The following is a 13,637-nucleotide window of genomic DNA, read 5'->3' as shown; positions in this document are numbered from 1 at the left end:
TTGGCCTACGTCTTTTCTTTTTGGTTATCCACACCAAGACTTCAATCCACTAATTTTGAATTGAAAATACAACCTTACCTTTTTCTTAAGGCTTAGAGCAACCTAACACTCTTTACTTTTTAGGCTAAGTAGTAACCTCTCGATCTCATAAATTCAAGAAGGTACCTCACCCATTGATTATAAAATCACTTAATAAAAATGCAAACTTAAAACACCTCTCAAAGGCTAAGTGTTTGCCAAGTTTAAATACAAGAAAATGATGAATGAACAACAAAAAAAATTATTTGGATATAATAAATATAAAGATATAGACTTTAAAGCTTTAAAACTCGTGATTTCTTTAAGAGAATGAATATATGGCTTGTTTGACCTTGCTCTCTTGATTCATCAACTTTTTTTGTGTTTTGGAGTGTCCAATTTATAGAGAAATTGAAGAACTAACCATTGGGGATGGTTTGGAAAAAGAAATGCTCGTTGAAAGCTTGAAAAAACTAGCCGTTTGAGTGTTTCTAGACATAGAGGATTGATCCCTTTTTGGTATCAATCCATCCCATTTTTAGGTAATTAATCCCCTAGTCTGGGTAATCGATATATTTTTAAATCCTAGAGCAAAATTTGCATTTTGGATAAAAAAACCAATTGATCCCTTTTTGAGGGGATCAATCTTGTCCAGCAAGATGGTTGTCTTCTGTTTTGCACTCTACTCACTAATTTGATTATATCTTCAGTTATACAAATCCAAATCAAAAATCATTTGAAGATTTAGAAACTAGACTTAAAGGCCTTTCTATCTATATAAAATTTATCACTAATTCATTGTATATGAATTATAGTGAATTTTCAAAACTACCTTTTGTGCGATTTTTAGACAACTGCAAAGTATCTAGTAAAAATTTAAAATCTTTTTTTAAAAATTTGGATTTTGATTTTGTTTGATCTATTAGAAAGTAGACTCAAAGAGCTTTCCAGCCATATAAAACTCAAATATTAAAGCTTTGTGAGTTAATATAGAAAAATAAAATAAATTCAATGTTGGAAAACTTTGTTATTGTAAAACAACTTTATTAGGTTAATCTATTTCTCAAAACTAATATTATCAAAATTGTATTAAGTCCAAAATGAATAAGTTCACTTTAAAAACAACAATTGGATTGTCATTTAAGCTCAAATAAATAATCTTTAAAGATAGATTTGGTTTGAGAAATATGAAAACAAAGAAAGGTTTGTTTACACTTTGAAAAACATTATTTATTTAGTATCAAAATATAAAACTTAAGAAGATGTACTAAATAAATCTTTTTCAAAATCTTGATCAAGCTTATTTAGCTTAATGTTTTGTCATTTCAAAATAAGGATCAATTCAAGACTAACAATCTCTCTTTTTTTGATATGACAAAACTTAAAAATTAATTTGCTTTATAAAAAAAAATTTTTAAAGACATATAAAATTTTGAAAAATATTTTGAAAAACTCTCTCTTTAACAATGCATGGCAAAACTCTCCCTTAATTAATGCATCCTAATCAAACACAACTCAACAAACATATATTAGTCAAATAAATGAAATAAGTGCAATCAAACAATGCATGTCAAGCACAAGCAAATTTGTCCATATGATATTTTTCTCCCTTTTTGTCATAGCAAAAAGGCATGAGCATATTAATGAGCAAATAAACACAAAGAGGCATCATTAACAAATATATTCATGAAACATTTCCCCTTTGTTGTTTAAGCTCTTTATACCAAATGTTTAAGCTCCTATATCAATTACTATAAGCATACAAGAAGAAATATCTCTAAACTCTCCTTCTTTTTGTCATTTCAAAAGAAAGAGAGATCAATTCAAGATATGGGATAAAATGATTGATACCAATAATATCAAGAGTGTTTTGAATCTAGTAATCAAGTGTAATATGCACAATGAAGTTCACATTCATGTATTCAAGCACAAAAGTATAAGTATATCCAATTAAAATGTTATAGCATAAAATCATTCATTCAACCTAACCACATAAAATTTATGAACGAAAAGATAATAAATGATATGCAACCTACTCATAAATCATGTTATCATAAGATGTGCTTAAAACCTAAAACGTCAATAGCAATTAAGCATAAATTCAAACACATGCATACAAGCTCATACCAATTGTTAAAGATATCAATTGTTAAAAATATGTCATCAAAAAGCATACCAATTGTTATCCCAAAACAAATCAAGCAAAATTGTATTCTAAGATTTCTTCTCTTTTCCAAAATAAGGATTAATTAATTTAAGGCATACATAATTTTGCATGAAAGGTATAAGCTATATCAAGGATAAGTACATAAATAAGCATCTATGAAAGTTTAAAAAATCTTTAGCAATTTTGATGTCAATTGTTAGCAATTTTGATACCAATTGTTAGCAATTTTATTCACCAACTTTCATAAAGTACATATACTTCAAGCATATGAAAGATTCATTCAATACATGCATAAATGATAATAGTAATCTTTCATAAGCTATCCTATCCAAACATGAACCAAAAGTTCATATGTATTTAATAAAGCATGAATACTAATGAGCAATAGGGTTCAATTATCATTATGTCATAACAAAGATTATTCAAGCATTTTCCAAACATGATGAACACATAAGCTATAGCAAAGAAATAATAATAATATAATTATTCAAATATATTCCTATATATTTCAATGCATAGCAATGAACTTAATCTAAACATATGCAAGTATCTTGTTAGCTTTTAAAGTGAGATGGTGATCTAAGAAGGAGGTGAATTGAAAATCTCCAAAATTTTCTCAAACAATGATTTCAATATAGTTGAATGGAAATTAAAACAATAAGCATTTTTTATGAAAATATAATGCAAATAATAACAATTAATGAACCTAAAATCAAATATAAACAATAATAAATTGTAAGTAGATAGAGATAGAGAAATCGAACAAAATGATTTATAGAGGTTCGGTCCTTCTTCATAAGACACCTACGTCCTCTCTTCTTGGTTATCCACACCAAGGCTTCAATTCACTATTCTTAAATTGAAAATACAACCTATCTTTTTCTTTCTAAGGCTTAAGATAGAAATCTCTACCCTTTGTAGTATTTTACCCAATCTTACTACATAGCTCTCAAGAGGATACCTCACCTCTTGTTCTCTTCCACCCTCGTATATCAAAGGTAATTTTGCAAACAATAGAACAACCTCTCTAAGGCTGAGTGTTTGCTAAGTTTAAATACAAGAAAATGATGAATGAACAACAAATAAAAATTGGATACAATAAATATAAAGATATGAACTTTGAAGCTCTAAAAACTCTTGATTTTTTTGAGAGAATGAAAATATGACTTATTGGCTTTTGCTCTCTTGATTCATCAATCCTCTTGGTGTGTTGGAGTGTCCAATTTATAGAGAAATTGAAGAAGTAGCCGTTGGGGAAGCTTGAAGTGAAAAAATGCCCATTGAAATCATGAAAAAGTAGTCGTTGGTATGCTTGTGCCCAAAACTGATCGATCCTTTGCTTGAGGGAATCGATTGGTTCATATTTTGAACCATTTTTCACTTGAAAGTAGCCTAACCGATCGATCATTTTTTGTAAGGGATGGATTGGTTAATGGGGTGATCGATCCCCCATGTGGGATCGATTCCTTTTTTGGACTTTTAGTCCTGGGAGCATTCTCTTTGAAAAAGCAATCGATCCCTTCTAGAGGGGATCAATCCTGTCTATACTGGGTGGTAGTCTTCCGTTTTGCACTCTACTTACTAATTTGATCATATCTTGAATTATAAAAATCCAAATTACAAACCATTTGAAGATTTAGAAACTAGACTTAAAGGGCTTTCTATCCATATAAAGTTCATCACCTAATTCACTGTTTACAAATTATAGTGAATTTTTAAATCTACCCTTTGTGCAGTTTTTAGACAATTGCAATGTGTCTAGTAAAAATTTACAAACTTTTCTTAGAAAATTTGGATTTTGATTTTGTTTAATCCATTAAAAAGTAAAGTCAAAGAGCTTTCCAATCATATAAAATTCAAATATTAAGACTTTGTGAATTAATACAGAAAAATAAAACAAGTTCAATGTTAGAAAACTTTGTTCTTGTAAAACAGCTTTCTTAAGTTAATCTATTTCTCAAAACCAATGTTATCAAAATTGTATTAAGTTCAAAATGAATAAGTTCACTTTAAAAACAACAATTGGACTTTCATTTAAGCTTAAATTAATAATCTTTAAAGATAGATTTGGTTTGAGAAATATGAAAACAAAGAAATGTTTGTTTAAGCTTTGAAAATTATATTATTTATTTAGTACCAAAATATAAAACTTAAGAACATGTACTAAATAAATCTTTTTCAAAATCGTGATCAAGTTTATTTAGTTTTAATGTTTTTTATTTCAAAATAAGGATCAATTCAAGGCTAACAATCTCCTTTTTTTTTATATGACAAAACTTAAAGATAAATTTACTTAATGAAAAACTTTTTTTGAAACATTTAAGATTTTGAAAGACATTTTGGAAAACTCCCCCTTAAGCAATGCATTGCAAAACTCCCATGTAATTTATGCATCCCAATCCAACACAACTCAACAAACATATATTAGTCAAATATATGAAGTAAGCACAATCAAACATATGCATGTCAAGCACAAGTAAATTTATCCATATGATATTTCTCTTCCTTTTTGTCATAGCAAAAAGGCATGAGCAAATTAATGAGCAAATAAATATAAAGAGGCATCATTAACAAATATATTCATAAAATATTTCTCCTCTCTTTTGTTTATGCTCTTTATACCAAATGTTTAAGCTCTTATATCAATTGCAATAAGAAGAAATATCTCTAAACTCTCTCCCTCTTTTTGTCATTTCAAAAGAAAGAGAGATCAATTCAAGGTATGGGACAAAATGCTTGATACCAATAATATCAAGAGTATTTTGAATGCATGTAATCAAGTATAATATGTACAATGAAGTTCATATACATGTATTCAAGCACAAAAGCATAAATATATCCAATTTTAGCAATTTAGCACAAGTAATCAATTTACTACATGAAATTTATGAGCAAAAGATAATGAATGATATGCAATCTACTTATAAATCATGTTATCATAAGATGTACTTAGAACCTAAAAGATCAATAGAAATTATGCATAAATTCAAGCACATGCATACAAGCTCATACCAATTGTTAAAGATATATTATGATAAAGCATACCAATTGTTATCACAAAACAAATCAAGCAAAATTGTATTCTAAAATTTTTCCTCCTTTTCAAAATAAGGATTAATCAATTTAAGGCCCACACAAATTTGCATGAAAGGTATAAGCTATATCAAGGATAGGCACATAAACAAGTGTCTATGAAAGTTAAAAAAAAATTCTTTAGCAAATTTAATACAAATTGTTGCCAATTGTTAGCAATTTTATTCAATAACTTTCATGGAGCACACATACTTCAAGCATATGAAAGATTTATTCTATATATGCATAAATGATAATAGTAATCTTTCATAAGCTATCCTATCCAAACAAGAACCACAAACTCATATGTATTTAATAAAGCATGAATACTAATGAGCAATAAGGTTCAATCATCATGACCTAACAAAGATTATATAAGCATGATTTTTCAAACATGATGTGCACATATGCTATAGCAAAGAAATAATGAAAGCATAATTATTCAAATATAATCCAAATTATTTCAATGCAAAGCAATATTCCTAATCCAAATATATGCAAGTATTCAATCATATATTTCAATCAAAATCATACTAGCATATGTAAAATGCATAAGCAATATACCTAATTGTAGGTTTTCATTTATAGGAAAACAACAATTAGACTTTTATTTAAGCTCAAATAAATAATCTTTAAAGATAGATTTGGTTTGAGAAATATGAAAACAAAGAAAGGTTTGTTTAAGCTTTGAAAATCATATTATTTATTTAGTACCAAAATATAAAACTTAAGAACATGTACTAAATAAATCTTTTTCAAAATCTTAATCAAGTTTATTTAACTTTAATATTTTGTCATTTCAAAATAAGGATCAATTCAAGGCTAACATATCTAAATATATATATTTCAATCAAAATTATACAAGCATGTGCAAAAATATTTAAAATCACATATAGCAATATATAAAAAAAAATGTAAACCTTTAGACAAAACATGATACATGCTATCTCAATGGACTCAATCAATGAATATGTATATAAAATTTCAAAATTGTAAGTTTATAATCCATGAGTCAAGGCAATTGAAAGATCAAAAAATCAATATATTCAACTCATATTCATGTCCAAAGATTCAAACAAATATTCATGTAATAAAAACTATTAAGCAAAGCAATCAAGAACTAGGCATGAATATTAATCAATCCAAGCATTTAACAAAGTTAAGACAAATTCTATCAAGTAGCTTAGTGATTAATTTGTGCAAAGTGATCACAAATTCAAACATAATATCTCATTTTTTCACATATCAAAGAAAACATATATATGCATTCAAACTTATACTTCATACCATAAAGTCGATATATTTACCTCTATCCACATCAAGCTTTGTTGTTGTGCTCATTCGGCTTTGAATTCTCCAATCCACTTCATTTGAGCAAAACTAGGCTTGATTGATGATGATGATATGCTTTGTTCACTATACTTGAAATTCCAAAATTGTAGGCTCAGTCATGCTCATTTCAAGTTCTCCTAGCATAGACTTAGAAAATGTTTTTGACAAAGAAATGTTCATTAATACCATTAAGAATATCAATTGATAAAAATTATACTAATTGTTAGAAAATGAATTCCATATTCTAAGTCATTATAGGTAAAAGAAAATTTTGCTCATTAAGCACAATTTGCCAATTTGCTAGCAAATCATTTAATATTAACTAAAGCTATAGACCATTCATCATAATAAACATCATATAGCACAATAATGACACTAAAGCAAAAGTTCTTAAGTAATGTGCAAAACATTAATCTTTATAAATCATTTATAAACACTAATAGGACATATTCAATAATCATGTATGTTTAAGAAATCACCAAAGATTAAGTCAAAATAAAATTTATCATCAAAAACATATTCAAGAAAATTTTAGCACAAAAGCATAAATATGTCTACATAAATTATAGGCCACAATCAACAATGACTTAAGCTAAAAATAAGTATCATAAGAAAATCATTTACTTAAGTCATGTTGTAACATGTTAAGTCAAGCTAAATAACATTTGTCACATAAGCACACATACCTGATAAAAGCAATAGATGAACCAACAATATCTATTATTTAAAAACAAGTAGTTCATCAATTCACCAACACAAGAGAATAAATAAATCTTGAATTATTAAGGATAAAGAATTAAAGCATATTTTAAGACTATTTCATGAAAAATCAAAAGATGAACAATCAAAAATTAATATTTATGATTTAAGCACAAGATGATTGTCGTATCCATTTTGTCCGAAATATTATTATTATTATTATTATTTTATTTTTTATTATTTTTTCTTCTTCTCTTCTTTTTTTCTGTTCTGATCGAATTGACAAAAATATGAATGCATTAAATGAACCCTCCCTAAAGTTCATAATTTCAGCCACCGTTAGCTGTCGACAGCCATTTGACACCTCACCTAACTTGGCAGCGTGAATTTCGACCATCAAAAGTCTACCATGCCAGTTAAAAAATTGGGATTTGAATTCTTAAAAATCTGGGATTTAAATCCCAAAAAGCTTTATAAATAGAGTTTATTTTTTGCAAGAAAAGAAAGAAATGGGGTGATAAAAAAAAAAGCTTTGCTAAAATAAATAAATTTTAAAAAATGGTTTTGCCAAATTCAAAAAAATTTTTTGAAACCTGACATTAAAAACCAAGCAAACAAAAAAAAACCACAATCCCCAAGGTAGGGGAACCTAGCACTGGCATTAAAAAAAAAACAAAAAAAAAAAAATTTTGGCCAAACCTTATAGGTCGGATTTATGTCGTTTGGAGCCTTTTTTCGTAAAACCAAGCTCAGATCTAGACTTTGGAGGCTGGAAGGAGTATTGGGTGAATTTTGAAAGTTTTTTTATCCCCAATGATGGTGGTCGACGACCAGTGGCGACGACGGAAACGATAATTGATCGGCCTCCTTAGGTTTTGTCTGAGAAAAGAAAGGGGAGAGTTTTTTTTTTTTTTTTTTAAAAGGGAGAATGAACTAAAAAAATTGTGACTTTTATATAGAAGACTATGCCTCAAAACGAAACCGTTTCAGTAAGCGTCAAAATGACATCATTTTGAACTGTAAAGGATCTGCACGTTGCCTCTAACTTGACCCAGGGTCTACGCACCTGACCCGATCACCCGTCTCAGCAACTTGTCTTAGATCGATCCAGACAAACCATTAGTAAACTGGTTTGAGCTAGCCAGAATCTCGTGAATCATCACAAACCGCCATAAATGCACCCGAACTGATTCGAGTCAATCGAACTTGCGTTGACCGGTCCGGTTCAGGTAAATTTTTTTAGATTTTTTGAATTATTTTTTAAATATTATTTTTATTATTTTAAATTTTATTATTAGTATTTATGTATGTAAAAATGTTTAAATTTGTTAAAATAATTTTTTTGTTCTTTTCAATAAAAATGCATAAAAATAAAAAAATAAATAATGAAATACGTTAAAGAATAATGATAAAAAATTTAAAAAATAGTAATAATAATACAAAATTCATAAAAAATATAAGAAATTTTTTTTTTATCTAATGATAAGATTCAAAGGTACTCCAAATAGTGATACCTACAAAATCTCTAGGTGAGAAGATTTTTTTAAATACTACCAATGTATTGAAATATTTATAAAATTTTTTTAATATAATAAAATTTTTTTATTTTCTTTGTTATAAAATTGATTAAAAATAAAGTGACAAAAAAAAATGAGAAAAAAGGAAATTCTATCCGAGGATGAGATTTTAAAAGTATTATGAATAGTTATGCTTTACGAAATCTCTAGGTGAGAAGATTTTTTAAATATTACTAATGTATTAGAATATGTATAAAAATCTTCAATATGATAAAATTTTCTCTTTTCTTCATTAAAATAATTATAATAATAATTCAATATAAAAATATAATAAAATTTTTAAAGAATAAATAAAATGTGTGCATCAATGTATTATTATTTGCATTGCATGCATGGCATAGTTTTTATGAAAAGTGAATTCGAACTTCCAAGAATGAGATTCTAAGTTATTTCGAGAAGTGATGCTTAAAAAATTTTTACGTGAGAAAGAGTTCCTTCTAATGTTACCAATGTACTGAAATATTTTAAGAATTATTTCAATAAAAGAATTTTAATTTATTTTCCTCGAATAAAGTTTGGATAATAAAAGATATAAAAAAAACTAAAATTTCAATAAACAAAAAAAATCAAGGAAATTATTTTTTTAAACATCGAAAATAATACTATTTTTATCAAAATTAATGAATAATATGTAATTAATTGGTACCGTTTTAAATCGACATTGTGGGGATGCTAATATTTCTATACACGTAATTGACTCTCAAACTCAAATTATTTCACAGACTCTAAAAATATTTTTTTAATAAATTTTAATTAATTTTAAATTTTTTATTAAAAAATATATTTTAATAAATGATCAATTACATCTAATAAAAAAAATTAATTATGACTCTGTTACTTTTATTTCATTTCTAAATTCGTCAGGCGAGATTAGGGGTTTTCTTTGCAATATCAGATAATTCTTCGTTCCAAAAAAAATAGTAGTACTAGTATACATCTCAAGATGTAACGAGTTTTTCAAATGAGAAAAACGAAAATCGGAGAACTTCATTATGCAATGAATAAGATTCTGACACTACCAAAGAAAGCCCACCCCCAAAGAAGTTTAGTATTTCCAGAGTCAGACTCAGACGTTAAAACATGTGGTTGGTTGTCCCTTCGCCTTAAAAAATAATACAGTAGTCCTGGAAAGAAAGCAAGAAAAGATAGATTCAACGTTTTTCACATGTTCCATATAGGGTGATGAAAACGTGTCCTCATTTATGGCATGGGATATGTAGCCTGAGTCAGTAACTGGTATCCACATTTCAGACTTCTGACCTCCTGGGGGACACATTGGTTCACATGGTTCCAAGTACTGACATAGAGGAAAAAACAACTTTGAGTCGATTTTTTTTAGATGCGACCGTCCGCCTTGTCTGATGAAGCTGTGGTTGCATACCGACATTTAGTTCTTGTTTGGATTTTATGATATTTTTAATATAATATAATTAAATTTATCATTTTTTTTCACTTTAAATATTAATTCTAATAAATCAAATAAGTATAAATTTTTTATTAAAATTTTTAATAGTAATTATAATAAAATTTTAATCATAATTATAATAATTATTTTTTTTAATTTTATCAAAATTAAATTTACTATTTATTTAAATGAAACTTTAATTTATTTAAGTAAAGGTGAGATTAAAAATAATAAAAAAATAAAATTAATTATTATAATAGTAAAATACTAAATTATTTTTATGTTGAATAAAAATTTGGTTAATAAATAAATAAAAATTAATAAAAATGATAGTAATATAATAAATAATATAAAAAATGATAACAATATCTTTAAATAAATTGAAATTTAACAAAGTAATATTCAATTATATATTCTTTTTATTATTAATTATTTTGATTATATAATTATAAAATTTTATTTATTATATTAAATTAACAAAGTTATTTAAAATTTTTAAATAAAAAATTAATAAATGAAAAAAAATAAATGAGGAGGAAAAAGTTAAATAGAAGGACAACTGGCCATCCAAATGGGCCTTAAGCTTAGCTATAATGGGAAGAAGCCTGGCCTTGGGAGGAATCATAAGTCATGTGATGTGATGCACCCCGCTCACCAACGATTTTAAATCTTTATTTACTGTATTTAAATCAGCATTTATTTGATCCTTAGCTGTACTGGTCGGGCAATTAGAGTGCTGAGCAGATATTAGAGGGCCGATACGTTGTCAGGCGCAGTGGGTAAGATAAACCTGGAGCCAAGGGCCCCACAAGATTTTGAAAAATCTTTTTTAGGTTCTTATATTTATATATTATATATATTAAATAAGTTTTAATCATTTTCCAATTAAAAAATTAAAATATATTAAAATATATCTATTTATTTTATTCACTAATCATTATCCACAAATGTTTTAAATTAATTGATTTGTCACATATATTAAATTACAATCCCATAAATTTAAAAAATAATTTTAATATATACTTTTCATTTATAAACAAATAAATTTAAATTTTTTTCTTTGATCCACTTATTGGGTGTTAACATCAAAAGAGAGATTGATAAAACATTTAGTTTAGATTTAATTTTTCAAAATTTTATTTTTTTTAAATATTGCTTATTTTTTAAATATTATTATTTATTTGATATATTTTTTATATTTATATTTATAAATTAATAAAATTTATGATTTTATATATTTGTAATTTTTTTTATTTATATATTACTTGCATATATGTTAGTTAAATAACATAATTCAAATGAAATATTATATATAATATTATATTTTTAGTTGATCTCCCAATATTAAATCTGAAAATCCATCACTGTACATAGTTCTACTACAATGTGATTTGCAAAAGGAAGAAAAAGGTTATAGGAACAAAGATAATCTGATTAATCATGATGCTAAAGCCTAAAGCGACTTCAAGTCTTCAAGATAATATTTGTCAAATTCCCATATCCCGTTCATCAGGAAATTTTTATAAAACAATTTTGGAAAAAGTTGATTCAAATACAGAATCCAATTGAGTCTAGAAAAGTGTGAATGTTATCCCTTGCTACTACAGCTACTATAGGCCATTCCAGTAGAGAGTGCCACAATATAGGGAGCTACAAATGTTTACTTAGAATTTACTCGACTAAAACTATTTTGTTGGAAGGATTTATATGTAATATATTATTAATTATAAATACTATACAATCTTAGTAAATTATGTATTAATATTATATAAAAATTAATTTTAAATATATATTTAAAATTAAATGAAATTATTTTTTGGAATTTTTAAATTAATTTTTTATAATATGTTATTATGTGTTTAAGTATTAATGTATAATATTAATATATAGACAAAACATTAAATACAAATTTTTGTTAGAATAATCCAATTTGATGCACCATTAATTTATAAAATACTATGCATAATTACATTTAAAAAAAATAATTTTAAATATATTTTTAAAATTAAATATCTTTATTTTTCGTTCAAGCAACTTCAAAAAACATTGGCCAATTCTGGAAAAAAAATGATTGCCCAAATTAAATGTAAGCAAAATTTTGACCAATTCTCGGTTTTGAGATAAGTTTCCTCCAAAGAATAACTTGTGAAAATCTTTAAGGTAAATAAGTAATTAAGTTGAAAACTTAAGGTAACAAGACAAAATTTGGTGGTAAAGTAAAAGATTAAGGGGTTGTTTACTTCATAAAATTTTATATTATGAAAGAAAGTATGATTTTTGAAAAATCAAACCAACCACCCTGTCCATTTTTCCAGAGATGAATAGTAATAATAAGACAAAGGAAGGGACACTCGCCCTGCTTCACCCTTTTGCTTATTTAAATGACAAAGAACTGGTTTTCTTTTTTCCTTTTGATGGAAAAGGGCTTGTGAAAACAACAATTTTGACAAATTTCTCAGTAAGTTACAAGTCTTCCTTGAAGAAGATATATATATATATATTTTTTAATTGAGAAAAAGAGGAATCAAATCTATCTACTAAAAAAAATATACATGGATCATTAATCTACTAAATGCGTAAGATTTAAAATTTTAATTTTACACAATATATATAATATATAGTAAAATGATAAAAAAATCATTAAATAAAAATTTAATAATTATTTAAATTTCTATCATTTTATTACAATTAATTAAATTTTTAAATATATATTTTTATCCATTGAATTTTTATTAAAAGAAAATTGATTAATCATTAATATCAATTTTTATCAAAGTAAAGACTTAATTAGGATAAAAATAAATGTTCAAAAATTTAATTAATTTAAAATAAAAAATTTAAAACTTAATTGAATGAAAAAAAAAATCAAGGATTAAAAAAATTATCAAACGAAATTTTTTTTTATCTTTTTTAATATATATATATATATATATATGTAGTGATTAATGATGAAGAAAGAAAATGTAAATATTAAGGCTGAGAAATCGCAATCAACAGTTAGTACCCTTAAATGATGGTAGTTGAGTAACAACGCATATTGCAATAATAATTGGATCGTCCATCCCTCCACCTATTGGCCTCACGCTTCGAGTTGACCAGTCGCACAAATACATTATTACGTAATATAATTTGGATTTTAACCATTTTGTACATTAATATATAAGGATTGGATTTTGGAATTATTAAGTTGTTTTTACACTTCACGGTCCACCTGATAAGTCCCTACTTTCAATTAATTCACTTGTCTTAGTGGAGTGGAAGGAAGAAAATATATATTGGTTTTTATTGAAAAAAAGTATTTAAGAATTAATTAATTTACGACCACTAGTTAGAAGATAAGTATTTAGATCATTAGTTTAACTAACTT

The sequence above is a fragment of the Durio zibethinus genome, chromosome 5, assembly GCF_047325235.1.
Source record: "Durio zibethinus cultivar Kanyao isolate XHJ-2024 chromosome 5, ASM4732523v1, whole genome shotgun sequence".
Lineage (NCBI taxonomy): Eukaryota > Viridiplantae > Streptophyta > Magnoliopsida > Malvales > Malvaceae > Durio > Durio zibethinus.
The sequence above is the reverse complement of the archived record's forward strand: the minus strand, read 5'-3'. Positions refer to the sequence as shown.